The 15,041-nt window shown below is 37.9% G+C and overlaps 2 long non-coding RNA genes across 4 annotated transcripts in view; both read right to left on the bottom strand.

Annotated features, from left to right (window-relative positions):
• The window catches only part of LOC129047440 (uncharacterized), a 1,160,145-nt gene that overhangs the window by 752,209 nt on the left and 392,895 nt on the right, over positions 1–15,041 (bottom strand). The window lies entirely within an intron of this gene.
• Positions 8,183–15,041, bottom strand: part of LOC134762152 (uncharacterized) — a 36,543-nt gene continuing 29,684 nt past the window's right edge. Inside the window, exon 2 of the long non-coding RNA XR_010141858.1 lies at positions 8,183–15,041. This exon is cut by the window's right edge and continues 24,399 nt beyond it. This is a non-coding gene — a long non-coding RNA (uncharacterized LOC134762152).

Below are 15,041 nucleotides of genomic sequence, written 5' to 3'. Positions count from 1 at the left end.
AATAAAAAGAAATATAACATAATTAAAAATTGGCAAAAAATTTGAACAGACATTCTAGTTGAATAAGCATATAAAAAGATGCTCAACATCATTATTCATTAGAAAAATTCCAATCAAAACCACAAGACACCATGTAACATCAGTATAATTATTATAATTTTTAAAAAGATAGATAATAACAAATGTTAGCAAGGATTTGGAGAAATTAACTCTCCTACATTGCTGGTGATGATGTAATATGATGCAACTACTATGGAAAACAATTTGCTAGTTTTTCGGGTGCTGAAAATATTCTGGAACTAGATAATGGTGATAGTTGCACAATCTTGTGATTTGACTAAAAACTAACAAACTTTACATATAAAAATGGTGAGCATTATGCTAGGTGAATATCTCAATGAGAAATAATTAAATAAAATAAAAAATTTAAAAAAGATTACCTTAACTGTTTCAAGCAGTGCTTTGATGACCCCATTCCTTGCTCCAGAAATGCTCATGACTCCTTGTTAATCACAGAATTAAAATCCAATTCCTGGTAATGCCTTTTGGAACTGTGTATAATTAAATTCAATCCTCGTCTGTTTATATTTTTAAACTATTCTCCTTGAAGTCTTTTATGTTCCAAGAAAAATAAAATTTCCCCATACTTCCCTCCTTGTATACCTTCTCATGGGGTCCCTCACCTTGATGTGTATATGCACGCACACACCCCATCCTTCTTTGCTTTTTGAAGGTGAAACTATATAGCTAATAACCCCATCTCTTCTCCAGAAGTTTTTCTCCCCTTTCTGATCTCCCAAAGCATTTTATCAATAGAGCTCTTAAACCATACTTTGCTCTAAACTTTATACTTGAGTTATTTTTGTCTTTGCCATAACTTTTCTACTTCATGCTAAAATGCTTGGCAGCAGAATAAATACTTTTTTTACCTTTTCTTTTTAAGAGGTAGTACTAAAAACAAATGTACTCATGAAAAGGTAAATGAATGAGCATGTGAATAAATTGCTATTTAAATAAACCAGCAATGTGTGTTGGGATGTGTAAAAGAGGAAATATCTGGAATAAGATTTTCAGTTTAGATTCTTTACTTTTTTTTTTTTTTTTTTTGGGAGATGGAGTCTCACTCTGTTGCCCAGGCTGGAGTGCAGTGGCACATTCTCAGCTCACTGCAACCTCCGACTTCTTGATTCAAGCAATTCTCCTGCCTCAGCTTCCTGAGTAGCTGGGATTATAGGCATGCACTACCATGCCCAGCTAATTTTTGTATTTTTAATAGAGATGGGGTTTCACCATGTTGGCCAGGATAGTCTTGATCTCCTGACCTCGTGATCCATCCACATCGGTCTCCCAAAGTGCTGGGATTACAGGCGTGAACCACTGTGCCCAGCCCGATTCCTTACTTTTTAAAAATTTTTTCATCTTGGTATAGACCCTTTGATCATTTAGAGTATTACTTGTATAATGATCAATATGTTATCTGGAGACACTTTGTATTTTTATTCATCTCAGAAAGCTCCAAGTATTATTTTGTTCTAGAGACAGATTTATAGTAAGCTTTTAAATCTTTAATTTTTTATTCCTTCATTCTCCATGTATTAGTCTGGTTCCTTCTATGTGTTGGACATTGTAACAGATACTGTGGATACTGCAGTGAAGCCAATGGGCATGGACTCTGCTAGGGGAACAATGGCGTAGGCAGAGAAACAAGTCCAAAGACTGAAAACTGGAAAAGCCTTGACTTCCTGGATCATAAATTTTAAAAAGCCAGAGTGAATGAAGCATTGTATGCGGTGAGCAGATTGATTCGTAATGAGTTTGAAGAGTTAGGCAGGTACTAGGTATGTAGAGCTTGGTAGGCCATTGTCAGAAGTATAAATTTGTATAAAAAGAGCAATGGAAATAAATCTGATATGGTTTGGCTGTGTCCTCACCCAAATCTCATCTTGAATTGTAGCTCCCGTAATTCCCACGTATTGTGGGAGGGACCTTGTGACAGATAATTGAATCAGGGAGGTGGTTTCCTCCATACTATTCTTGTGGTGGTGTATAAGTCTCGTGAGACCTGATGGTTTTATAAGGGGTTTCCTTTTTCACTTAGCTCTCATTATGTCTTGCCTGCCACCATGGAAAACATGACTTTTGTCTTCTGCCATGATTGTGAGGCATCCCCAGCCACATGGAACTGTGAGTGCATTAAATCTCATTTTCTTTATAAATTACCCAGTCTCTGGTAAGTCATTAACAGCAGTGTGAAAATGGATTAATACAGAATCAGTGAAATGGAAGTTGTGCGAAACCCAGAGTAAATTTAGATTTTTGAAAAGTTAATTTCATTAATGTTTATATTGCTGTGTTAGAAATGGACTGAGTAGAAGCAAACATGGAACCACAGAGAATGGTTGCTGAGAAGTTATGATGTTAATCCAGGGAAGAGGAAATAATGGCTTGGATCCAGTGGGAGTTAAGACAAAGAGAAGCATACAGATTTAAAATAAATTTTGTATTTAGAAGTAACAGAACTTCTGTGTTATTTACTAATATAGGGAAATGATTCCATCTGGGCACTGGTAGAATACTTATGTGGCTTTGAGTTGTATTCCAGAAACTATAACTGGGGGATCCAGTGATCTGGTATGTTGTCTTTCATGTACGGAGTGATTAGAAATAAATTAAGGCTGGTTTCAGAAAGCAGAGACTTTGTCTTTCTAGTCTGCTCAGTGCCTACAATTTCTGGTACATAGTTGACACTCAGTAAACAATAGTGTAATGAATAAAACAGAATTTTCCAATGACTCATAAGAGCATAATTAGCTCATCATATGGAATATGGAGGAAAATTTCATTAACTTGGGGGTAAATAGTATGTTATAGGCTTATTATTACCATCTCCTCAGATAATAAATGCAAACACACTGCTATTAATATGAGCAATTATTCTGGGAGGCATCATAGTGAGAAGGGGAGAATACAGTGTTTGGAGTCACTGAGAACTAATTTTGAATTACAATTCCATCACTTAATAGTTCTGTGGCCATGAAAAATTTACTTAACCTCTCTCATATTTAGTGTACTCATCTGTACATTGCATGTGTTATTATATCCCTTAAATAGGTGCAATGAAGTCCAATTACATGAGAGTTGATGAAAAAGTACATAGCTATACATGGGCCATGTTACATAGCTATACATGTGTGGTTTGGTGCACCCATCCACCCGGCATCCAGGTTTTAAGTACCTCATGCACTAAGTATTTGTCCTAATGATCTCCCTCCCCTTGCCCCCCACCCCCCAACAGGCCCCAGTGTGTGCTATTCCCCTCCCTGTGTCCAGGTGTTCTCATTGTTCAACTGCCACTTATGAGTGAGAACATGTGGTGTTTGGTTTTCTGTTCCTGTGTTAGTTTGCTGAGAATGATGGTTTCCAGCTTCATCCTTGTCCCCACTAAGGATAGAAACTCATTCTTTTTTATGGCTGCATAGTATTCCATGGTGTAAATGTGCCACATTTTTTTATCCAGTCTATCACTGATGGGCATTTGGGGTGGTTCCAAGTCTTTGCTATTGTAAATAGTGCTGCAGTAAACATACATGTGCATGTGTCTTTGGGTATACACCCAGTAATGGGATTGCTGGGTCAAATGGTATTTCTAGTTCTAAATCCCTGAGGAATTGCCACACTGTCTTCTACAAGGTTCTCATAATGGATTCTAGAGGTTTTCATTGCTGAGAAGGCTATAAGCAAAGAATTACCTCAAGGCTAATTTAAGGCTACATTTCCTCTAAGACAATGTCTTTCAGAGTGTGACTTTTCGACTCACATTAGTTTCATACTGGGAGCCTGGGAGCTTGTAATAAACTTACATTCTAGGGCTTCTATCAGCTCAATGAGTCACAATCTGAGACTATTCATAAAAAAAAAGATATCCAATCTCTTGCATGATATTATGGATTCTGAAGTTTAAGACCCTGGTTTCACAAGTTTGTAAATATCTATGTTCTTAATTCCAAAAGCTCTCTGCTGTTCTGTCACATAAAGATCTCTTGAAAAGCTAACACTTAAATGTTGGTGGCTTTACTGACCTAGATCAACCTCCATTAGTTAATTGTACTTCCTTGCATATTTTAATTGCAAAGAGGTGAACGATGAAATACAATATCAAGTCTTTCATACATTTTGTATTGGACTTAACAAATCTTATTTTCACTTACATAGAAATGGAGCAAAGGTAATTCTGCTTTACATCTGATGTGTAAATTGCTGTAGTAATCACATGCTTTATTCAACTACTTCTATAATGAAGAATTTATGTTATCAAAAGACACATCTGGAACTCAGCCCCTCCCAGGGTCTCAAGGCAAAAAAAAAAAAAAAAAAAACAGGAAAAATTAGTTATATTCTAATGGCTTTTTCTGATTTTTAAAAATTTTTATTTATTTTTTCAATCTAAATTCCATTCTCATGTTCTTTCTTTTCTAGTGACTGGCTTTTAGATGCTGTAATTCTCCCTCTGCTTTTCTCACCAGAGAGCTTTTCTAGTTGTATTTTTCTTGCCAGCCTGGCCCTCTATGTTAAATTCAACCTTGTTCTTCTCTTTCACTCTAAATCATTGGCTTCACCACCACTGAATCTTCCTCTTTTTTCTTCATCTTAGGCCAATAGCACACCATGCTCTAGCATCTAATGCAATATACTAAGAGCAAACAAAGAAAGCCAAATTGGCCTTTGAAAGATTATCATATATTAATTATAGCCCATTAAAGTTTATCTTAAAAAAAAACAGCACTGCCAGATTTCTTGGCAACAGAGCAAATTGTGATACCTAAATCACTCAAAGTTCTGATCTCTAACATGTTTATTGAAATCATCTAGGTTCTGCTCTGTATTGGGAAAGACCATTAGAAACCACATGTACCTGGGACAGAACATAATACCTGAGCACCTACTCAGCCTTTTTCCCCTGCATCCACTGCACACCCTATGATTCATACAATGATTACAATAATTAGAAGAGTATGAAGAAGAATAGGGAGCAAATATTACTTCCTTTGCAAATATAAAAAACTCTCTGTTTGAAAGTCATTGCTCATAATTTGGGAAGAGATACAAGTCCTTCACAGAAGAACTCTTGGGCTAAATTCTGATTGCATTCGAGTCTAAAGAAAAAAATAATCTTTCCTCAGTTGCAGTCACACATTGTCTTATCCAAACTTGTCATCTACATAAGGCAACTTGATGGCCAAAGACCTTCCAGCCAAATCCAGTGCCCTAGTTTCTGCTCATTTCTTCCTGGCATCTGGTATGTTCCAGTCCATCTGCTTCCTTTACATGGTCTCTGTTCACTTTCATATTTAAAAGTTTTACTTTGCTCCATATTTAAGTAGTAAATCTAGTTAATTTCCTTAGGAGTTAAGCAAGTTATATATCTTAATTTATTATAGAAAAAAAATCTCATGTCTCTGCTATGGTAGTTCTCAAATGCCAATCTGAAAAATAGTGAGTAGGTGACTAACTTTTCACTGGTTTATGGTGAAAAGAGAACAACATGATTATAGAATTTTAAAATACAAAGTAAGTTACCAGATTCTTTATTCTGAAATTTTTGCCCTTACCTTTTTTGGGTATTTGATCATTCTTCAGTTTACAAAATGATAATTACATTTGCTTTTAATTTTCCTTTGATACATTTTTGGCAAAATTAAAGTTGGCAATCTAATATCAATTGCTCATTTTTTTTTCTCCCACCATCTTCTCAATCAAATTTTGCTAATCCATTAAATCTAATTCAGGAACCACTGGAAATACACATTTTGAACTGAAAAGTCACCTTTCTGAAAATCAAGTAGCATGTTTCTGGGCACTATCAGAATAGAGCTATAAACTAGGCAAGAGCCATTGATTCCCATTTCATTGACACATGTGACAAAACTGTCAGATGACTCCCAATGATTGCCGTCTCCGCATACTCCTGCCTTTTTGTGTCATTCCTTCCCTTTGGCAGGGCACAGGATTTGTTTCTAAACAAACGATATATTATGGTAAAGGTAATGGAATGTCACTTTCCTGATTACATTGCATAAGATTAAATACCCCTCTTGCTAGGAGACACTTTCTCCTTAACTTTGATGAAACAAGCAGGCATGTTGGAGAGGCCCATGTGGCAAGGAACTGAGACCAGCCACTGGCTAACAGCAAGAAACTAATACCCTCATCATTATAGGCTGTAAAGAATTGAATTATGTCAATATCCATATGAACTTGGAAGAAGATCCTTTCTCAGACAAAGCCAGATAAAAACCAAGACATAACTGACACTTTGACTGCAGCCTTGTAAGACACTGAAGTGGAAAACAAGCTGAACCCTGTCTGGAATCCTGATGGAGGGTAACTGTGAGATAATAAGTGTAGGGTGTTTAAACTGCTAATTTTTTGGTAATATTATTACATAGCTATAGATAATTCATATAAGTAGAAATTGAGTCAACTATACTTAATTGGAGATCCCTGAAGACATTCTAGACTGGAAAGTATTGAGTTACTAAAACCAAGTAAGTCCATATAGAACTCATGTTGAAGTAATTTAAAAATCATTGTTGAGATTATTTTAAAGGGAATTAATATGTTTCTTTTTATGTTTTTCCATTTAAAATGTTAAACTCTTTCCAAACTTAACGATTTTAACTCAAAAAGATATTTAGTGCATTTAAACTTAAATGATTTTAGCATGATAATTTTCATTTGTTTCCTGTGATGGGAAACACTTTAGTAATTCCAGTGTTAGGGAGTTATAGAACTTAATTGTCATGTTAAGTCATTTGCGTTGTTCATTGAGTCATAGATTAGCATGACTGGAACTATTCTTTAGTTAAAATAAGAATAGTCATCAAACAAAAATATGTGATGACAAGTGTGAGTTGCTAATCCAGTTTTGAATCATAGGTCTAAATCAAACTGTGTCTTATGTATTTTCTAATTCTCATTTGCATTTGAACCCCCATGCACACAAATGAGATTCACTCCCAGTTACTCATTTCCTCACACTGACTTTTAACTAGAATGGAGAAGAAAGCTATTTCTTATATCTGTGAATATAAGAAAAATATTTCTTATATCTATTTCTTATATCTATGAATAGTGTGGAAATTCTCTGCAATGAAAATATTCAATTAAAACTGATGAACAGTCATTGGGCAACTTATAACTGCATGGGAGAGAAGGTAGGTAACTGAAAGACAGCATGAAACTTGCTCTCCGTCAGACAGAAGAGGACATTCAGATAAGGGAATTCTCAGGGAATGTGGTTTTTTAAAACTGGTTCCTTAGAAAATATGTCAAAGGTTTTGAAAGTGCTGAATATCTAGAGGTGTTGCTGTCACCACCAGCATGATTTTCTTTACCCATTTGACAAGATGCAAAAAGAAAAGCAACATAAGTACTTTGAAGAAGATTGAAAAGCTACAGAATAGCCCACTTTAAGAATCAATTTCAGTGAGTTTGAAGTTAGTGCTTTTTATTGTAATTTGGAAAGCAACTTATCTTTTGGGTTGATTGATGTTATTTGGGAGAAGTTTTAGTCATTGATTTTGTGCCAGGCACTGTGCTAGGCTGTAAGGATCCAGCTGTAAAAAGATAAGTGTGGTTCTTGTCCTATGCAGTGTACAGTCCAGAAGAAAAGCAGATATGAAAAATATTATCACAAGTGTGATGAGTGTTGTAAAAAGAGAAGCCTGAACTATCATGAGAGCATGTTGGAAGGAGATGTCATCTGCTCTTGTCTGTAAGGAAAACACCCACATGGGAATTGAAAATTTTGTTCCTTTATTACAAATTTTGACAATGAATGTAGCATCTCATTCATTTCCCGCATCCACTATAAGAGTTTCCATGTGTCATCAGCACAGAGTCAATGTAACATGTTAGGCTAGTCCTATATTTGGGAACCCAATCTATTACCTCTTTAGAACAACTTCACCCTTCTTAATTGTCACTTTCCACCCCAGCCAATTCTTGAGGGCACAGGACTGTTAGACTGTACTATGGGTCCCCTTGGGTGAGACGGCTAAGGTAGATGGAAAAGCTGCAGATATATAGCATGAAATAGAGTTGCCTATTTCAAAAGAGGTGACTTACTCAGAAAGTCTTTGGCTTTTATGCCCTATTTTAATTATTTCCAATTCTGATCTCTACTATTCTTGACTACCTCTAAAGTTGGTTTTTTTTTTTTCCTTCTTCTTATCTTGCTTCTGTTCACCAGGCTAGGTAACTAGTCTTTGAATATCTATTTCAAAAGAATTTTTACTCTAATCTCATCCTTGGTTACTGGCAATGTAAGCACCTGTATTCCCAATACACTATCAATTTCTTTTTAATTAAGCTAAGACTTACATTTTAAAAATATTCTTACAATTTTAAATTTTATCTAATCATTATCTTCTTTATTTTTCAGTTTTCTGTACACCAACTTGTATTGTAAATTTATTGACTCATACCGTATATACACAAAAAAATACAGAAATAATAAGTGTACAGCTTGGAAAATTATCACAAAGTGAACACTTCCATGTAACTACCACGAGAATCAGGAAATAGAAAAATACCAGAACCTCAGAAGCCCTCTTCTTTTAACCTTCCAATTTCTCTAGCCTCCCTTTTCCTCAGGGGTTATCATTATCCTGACTCATAATACCATAAATTAATTTTATTTACTTTTTTTTGTGAATGAATCCCATTTTATCTACTTTTGTGGTGTCTGGTTCTTTCTTCAGTGTGAATCATCCTTGCTTTTGATGGTAGTACTAGTCTATTGCCATTTCTCTATATTATGCCATTGTTTAAATACAGCATAACTTATTTATTTATTCTCCTTTTGAGTTGTTTCCAGCTTGGGGAATTTACAAATAAAGCTATTATAAGCATAGAGATTAGTATGGTCAGCCTTAGTGGAGTCTGCCAATTGGGTAATCCAATTTATACTCTTATAAGCATACAGGCAGTGTAAGAGAGCTGCAGGTAGTCTACATTTTAACCAACTCATGGAATTATCAAAATTTTCACATTTTAATTTTTCATGTCTGTAATAGTATTGAACTTGGATTTTAATTTGCATCTTTTCAGTTCCTAATGAGGTTGATTTATACATCAACTCTTGTTGCATCCAGACAGCTAGTCTCTTATCCATAAATTTTATATCAAATACTTGCAAAATTATGTCTCTGTAAAGGGGGTTGAATTTATACAGACTATACATACGCTTTTCTGGGATAACATTCTTTACAAGAATAAAAGAATAAAATATGCTACAGTAAAGAATAGAAGATCTAGTTATGTGGCAGTAGGAAAATTACTTAACTCTCTAGTGCTTACCCAACTCACATTAGGAGAGAGGTGTTAGGCTGTTAAAACCCTATAAGCTATAGTCCAGTTCCTATACATTGCCATCAACCCCTACCTAAAATAGAAAAAATAAGGTTGAAGATTTTCCTAATTATAAATTACACGCTTTTAATGCATATTTTATTTCTGCTTATTCCACTGAAGGACAGCCATTGGCATTAAGAAGAGTTAGTTACATGTACACAAGATCATGGGTCCTCAGGTAAAATTTCTATTAATTACGTAAAGTGTCTCAAAATATCACTCTAGAAATATCAATCACTCCTATACCCAAGAATGAAAAAAAACTAATATTACTTTGCAGAAATGTGTGCTTCTTAGAGGAAGACACATTCTCACCCTTCCAAGCTCAATGCCCAGTTCATTAAGTTTTTCTTAACTATGACTCCAGCCCTCACAATCCAAGAAAAATGCACAGGTCTAAAGAACTTAAAAGTAAAATCTAAAACTATAAAAACCTTGAAAAGTAACAATTCTAGGATATACTATTCTGGACATAGAACAAGGCAAAGATTTCATGAGAAAGACATCAAAAGCAATTACAATAAAAACAAAAATTGACAAGTGAGACCTAATTAAACTGAAGAGCACCTGTACATCAAAAGACATTATCAACAGATTAAACAGACAACCTACAGATTGAGAGAAAATATTTGCAAACTATGAATCTGACAAAGGTCAGATATCCAGAATCTATAAGGAACTAAAATTAACAAGCAGAAAAACAACCCCATTTAAAAGTGGGCAAAGACATGAACAGACACTTTTCAAAAGAAGACATCTATGTGGTCAACAAGCATGTAAAAAAAATGCCCAATACCACTAATCATTAGATAAATGCAAACCAAAACCACAATGAGATACTATATCATACCAGTCAGAGTGGCTAATATTAAAAAGTTAAAAAATAACAGATGCTGATGAGGTTATGGAGAAAACGGAACACATATACTGCTGGTAATGGCAGTGATGGGCCATCTGGAGCAGCCACTGCCATCACACCAGCTGCTGCAAGGAAGCTTGGCCATGGCTGCATGCTTCATGGAGCCAGCAGGAGTCAGGGACAAGTGGGAACCCCACCCCTACTCAGTAGAGGCAGGAGCTCACCAGGTGCCACTGCAGCCACGCAAGCCATGGCTGCAAACTGGACATCCCTGTGCTCTTTGTTCCAAGAGCAAGCAGGAGCCCCGCCCTCCTGGGCACAGCTGCAGCTGCTCAAATCATGGCTACGGACCCAGGCATCTCCGTACTCTCAGGGGCCCAGAAACGCCGCCCCCCACTCCCCGACCTTCGCAGGCTTAGAAATGCCTGCTCCGGCTGCTTGGCTTCTCCCTGCTATTGGTGCCCGCTCCAATCTTGTAGCAAAGTTGGGACCAAGCCTGGGTGCTCTCACAGCCCAGCTGGGTGTTCACACACTTAAGGCAGTGCTGAAACACCAGTCCCGTGCCGCCTAAGACCCTCCAAACTTTGGGCACTGATAAGCATAGGAGGGAAGCTGAGCAGGGGCTGAGAGCAGCTCTGTGCTGGCCTGCAGATACCCCTTGACACCTATAGCCTGGGCACCATGAACAGCAGCAGGAAGCAGACAGGTTCCTGGGTGGAAGGGGGCGGGTCCCCCTAAGTCCCCATCTTCAGGCCGGGGAGGGCCTGAAAACTGGGTGCCAGGCTGCCAGTCCCACAGACCAGATTGGGAACTTGAGGTGCCTTTTCTGGGCCTGTCCATGGACCAATAGGCATGCACTGCCTCCCCTCTGTGGCCCATAGAAGCCCTGGACTCAGCCAGAGCTGAGCAGACTTCAGGACAACCAGCTACAGAGAAGAGCAACCCAACCTAGGGTCTCCTGTCTGCTGAGAGCTGCAGAAATATCAGGATGACATGCCTGCAGAGAGAAGCCATTCCCTCTAGGGTCTCCTCTCTGCTGAGTGCTGCACAGATAATGGGACAACCAGCTGCAGAAAGGAGCTACTGTCTCTGCTCTGCTGATAGCTGAACACTTGTCAGGATGAATTGTCTAGCCGAGAGGAGCTACCCTCTCTGCTAGGAGCTGAACACTCCTTGAAACACCCTGGGAGCAGAAAGCAGCTGCCCCTGTGGTTTTTCTCTGAGCTGTTCTATCACTCAGTAAAGCTCCCCTTCATCTTGCTCACCCTCTACTTGTCTGTGTACCTCATTCTTCCTGTTCGCAGGACAAGAACTTGGGACCTGCTGAATGGTGAGGATAAAAGAGCTGTAAAACAAACAGGGCTGAGACATCTTCCTGGCTTGCCATGCTGTGAGCAAAGAGAAGGAAAGAAGAACTGTGATTCTTCAGGGACCCCAGACCTGGGAGCTCCCTGAGCCAGGGCTGTGACTCCCCCTTTGGGACCTGCAGTTCCTGGCATCTCCAAGCTTCCAGGAACCACCGTGTTCCCCAGTGCCAGCCGTGGAAGCTGCTTGTGGTGCGACTGGTCTGGCTGTAGCCTTGCAAAGAGCCAGTGCCCATGCCAGCCCCTGTAGCTGCCTGCCCCACTGCACATCTGACTGTGTGCAGTGGCTGGAACTCAGGCTCACTCATGCACCCCTTACTGTTCCATGCCTGACTTGTCCTTGGCAGGCATGGGACCCAAGCAGGTAGTGTGAGCCAAGCACAGCCTGCCAGGCCAAGTGGGCGAAAGGAGCCCAGTGGGCCTAAGCTAAACTTGGGCAAAGGTGCCACTGGCCACAGAGGTTTCTGGCCAGAAAATAAATACCCCAAATATCCTGTAACACTGATGGGAATGTGTACTATTTCAGCTGCTGTGGAATGTAGTTTGGTGATTCCTCAAAGAAATTAAAACAGAACCCACCATCTAACCCAGCAATCCCATTATTGATAATGCACCCAAAGGAATATAAATTTTTCTACCATGAAGAAACATGCACATATATGTTCATCACATCACTATTCATAATAACAAAGACATGGAATCAACCTAAATGCCCATCAATGGTAGACTGGATAAAGAAAATGTGGTGCATATACACCATTGAATATTATGCAGCCATAAAAAAGAAGGAGATCGTGTTGTTTGCAGGAATGTGAATGAAGCTGAAGGCCATTATTCTAAGGGAACTAACGCAGGAATGGAAAACCAAATACTACATGTTCTCACTTATAAGTAGAAGCTAAACAATGAGTGCCTATGGACACAGATTAGGGAACAATAGACACCAGGGCCGACTTGAGGATAGAAGGTGGGAGGAGGGTAAAGAAAAAAAGACTACCTATCAGATACTATGCTTATTACCTAGATGATGAAATAATCAGCACCAAACCCTAATGACATAAAATTTGCCTATATAAGGAATCTGCACATATACTCATGATACTGAAATAAAACTTTTTTGTTATTTTTTTTTTTAAGAAAAAGAGAAAGAACTTGTTTAAGGTCCTAAGTTTTGATAGACAAATCAACAACAACAACAACAAAAAATTTAGATATGTTCCTTATCTAACACAAAGGAAGATGAGAAAGATAAACACAGAGAAACTTGATAAACAGATATTATAGCTTTCTTAAAGAGGGATACAAGAAGTTCTACTGTCTCCAGAAGACTCCTGATAGATCAAAATTTTTTTTTTTCAAAGAATAATTCACAGGCTGTGATGATAATAATTTAGAGTTTTGTTCTTTCTTCAAAAGTAAATGTTTCCTTCAACTTTACCCCGAAAATTCAAGAGGAAATTTTTTTTTTAATTCTTTTTTTTTCCTTTATTATTATTATTATTATTATTATACTTTAGACTCTATGGTACATGTGCGCAACGTGCAAGTAAGTTACATATGTATACATGTGCCATGCTGGTGCGCTGCACCCACCAACTCGTCATCTAGCATTAGGTATATCTCCCAATGCTATAAAAGTGATGTACGTGGTAGAGATCTCCACTTAGGAACCTGAGGCAAAGACCCACTGGTTCATTGACTTGTTTTTTCATGACATTTTGTGTCTTTTTATAGGGGTTTCTTCTTCTTTTTATCTTGTTATTATAAACTGTTTTAATGCTTTTGTTTTTACACTTTTTAGAGTCTTTATAGACTCCCTTTACATAGGTTGTGCCTGTGCAAGAGACCTGTGTTTACAAAAAGTCCTGTCTCCTAAAAATTTGCTACTCAAGAGTAGTCCTTAGGTAGGCAGCAGTGGACTGAAGTTTGTTAGAAATGCAGAATCTCTGGCTCATGCCTGTAATCCCAGCACTTTGGGAGGCTGAGAAGGGTGGATCACTTGAGGTCAGGAGATTGAGACCATCCTGACCAACATGGTGAAACCCCATCTCTACTAAAAATACAAAAATTAGTCAGGCATGGTGGCACGCACCTGTAATTCCAGCTACTCGGGGGTCTGAGGCATAAGAATCACTTGAACCCGGGAGGCAAAGGTTGCAGTCAGCCGAGATCATACCATTGCACTCCAGCCTGGGTGACAGAGTGAGACTCTGTCTCAAAAACAAAATGCACTGCACTGAGTGTAGCAAATAAGAATGTTCATTTCAACAAGATCCTCAGTTGGCTTATATGCACATTAAGATTTGAGACGCCTTGTCCTGAAGAAGCTAGCATGTCACTCTGTGTCATGCTGGTATTTTCCAGATCTCTAAAATTCCATTTTCTTTTCTGGAGAGATTGTAATCACAGAGAGTTACAACTGCTCAATCTCTATCTTTAACTTTAGTCCTTCCTCCAAAGTACAGACACAAACTCTAAATGCCTACTCCTGGTATCATACAAACTTGTAAGATTCAAAACACTTGTATTAGTCTGCTTTGGCTGCTATAACAAATTAGCACAGACTGTCTAGCTTAAATAAGACATTAATTTTCTCACACTTCTGGAGGCTTGAAACCTATGATCATAGTGGTGGCAGATTTTGTTTCTGGCGAGTACCCTCTTCCTGGCTTGCAGATGGCTGTCTTCTCCTTGGGTTCACATATGTCCTTTTCTAGGTGTACACATATGGAGAGAAAATTATCTGGTTTCTCTTCTTATGAGGACACTAATTCTGTTGGATGAATTGTATCATAACTTCATCTAACTGTAATTACTTGCTTAGAGCCCCCATCTCCAAATACAGCCATATTGGGGCTAGGGCTTCAAGATATATATATTGGAGGAACATAAACAATACAAAAACCTGGATTTATTGTTAACCTTCTTAAAACTATTTTTGTTCTTCCTCATCTAACTTGTGACCAGTGATTCCACCATTCTCCCACTTAAATCTTTAAGCCAGACAAATTAGAGGTATCTTTGATTTCTCTTTCTTCATTCTGTTATCCATGCAGCCAATCAATACCCGTAACTCAACCTCTACATCTTTCTCAAGTGTCTTCTCTCCTCTCTGTCCCCAATACCACAATATTAATTTAGTTCATTAGTATCTTTTCCCTGGATGTTCCTTGCCCCTGCCCCCCCCCAGGTGCATTTCCTTCCAAATCAACTAAAATATCCCTAATAACCTCTCCCCAAGACACTTATACTTAATATTCTCAAGCAGAGAAAACTTATTTCTTCTAAATATTTTATATATTTCTATCCTCCTCCTGCTGTAATTATCATACTATATTGAAGAATTCAGCATTTTATTTCAATGGTCTATTCTCATGTAAGTTGAGTGGAAGGGGAAGGACAGG

The sequence above is a fragment of the Pongo abelii genome, chromosome 9 (genome assembly GCF_028885655.2).
Source record: "Pongo abelii isolate AG06213 chromosome 9, NHGRI_mPonAbe1-v2.0_pri, whole genome shotgun sequence".
NCBI classification, from domain to species: Eukaryota; Metazoa; Chordata; class Mammalia; order Primates; family Hominidae; genus Pongo; species Pongo abelii.
This window is presented reverse-complemented; position numbering and strand designations above follow the sequence as displayed.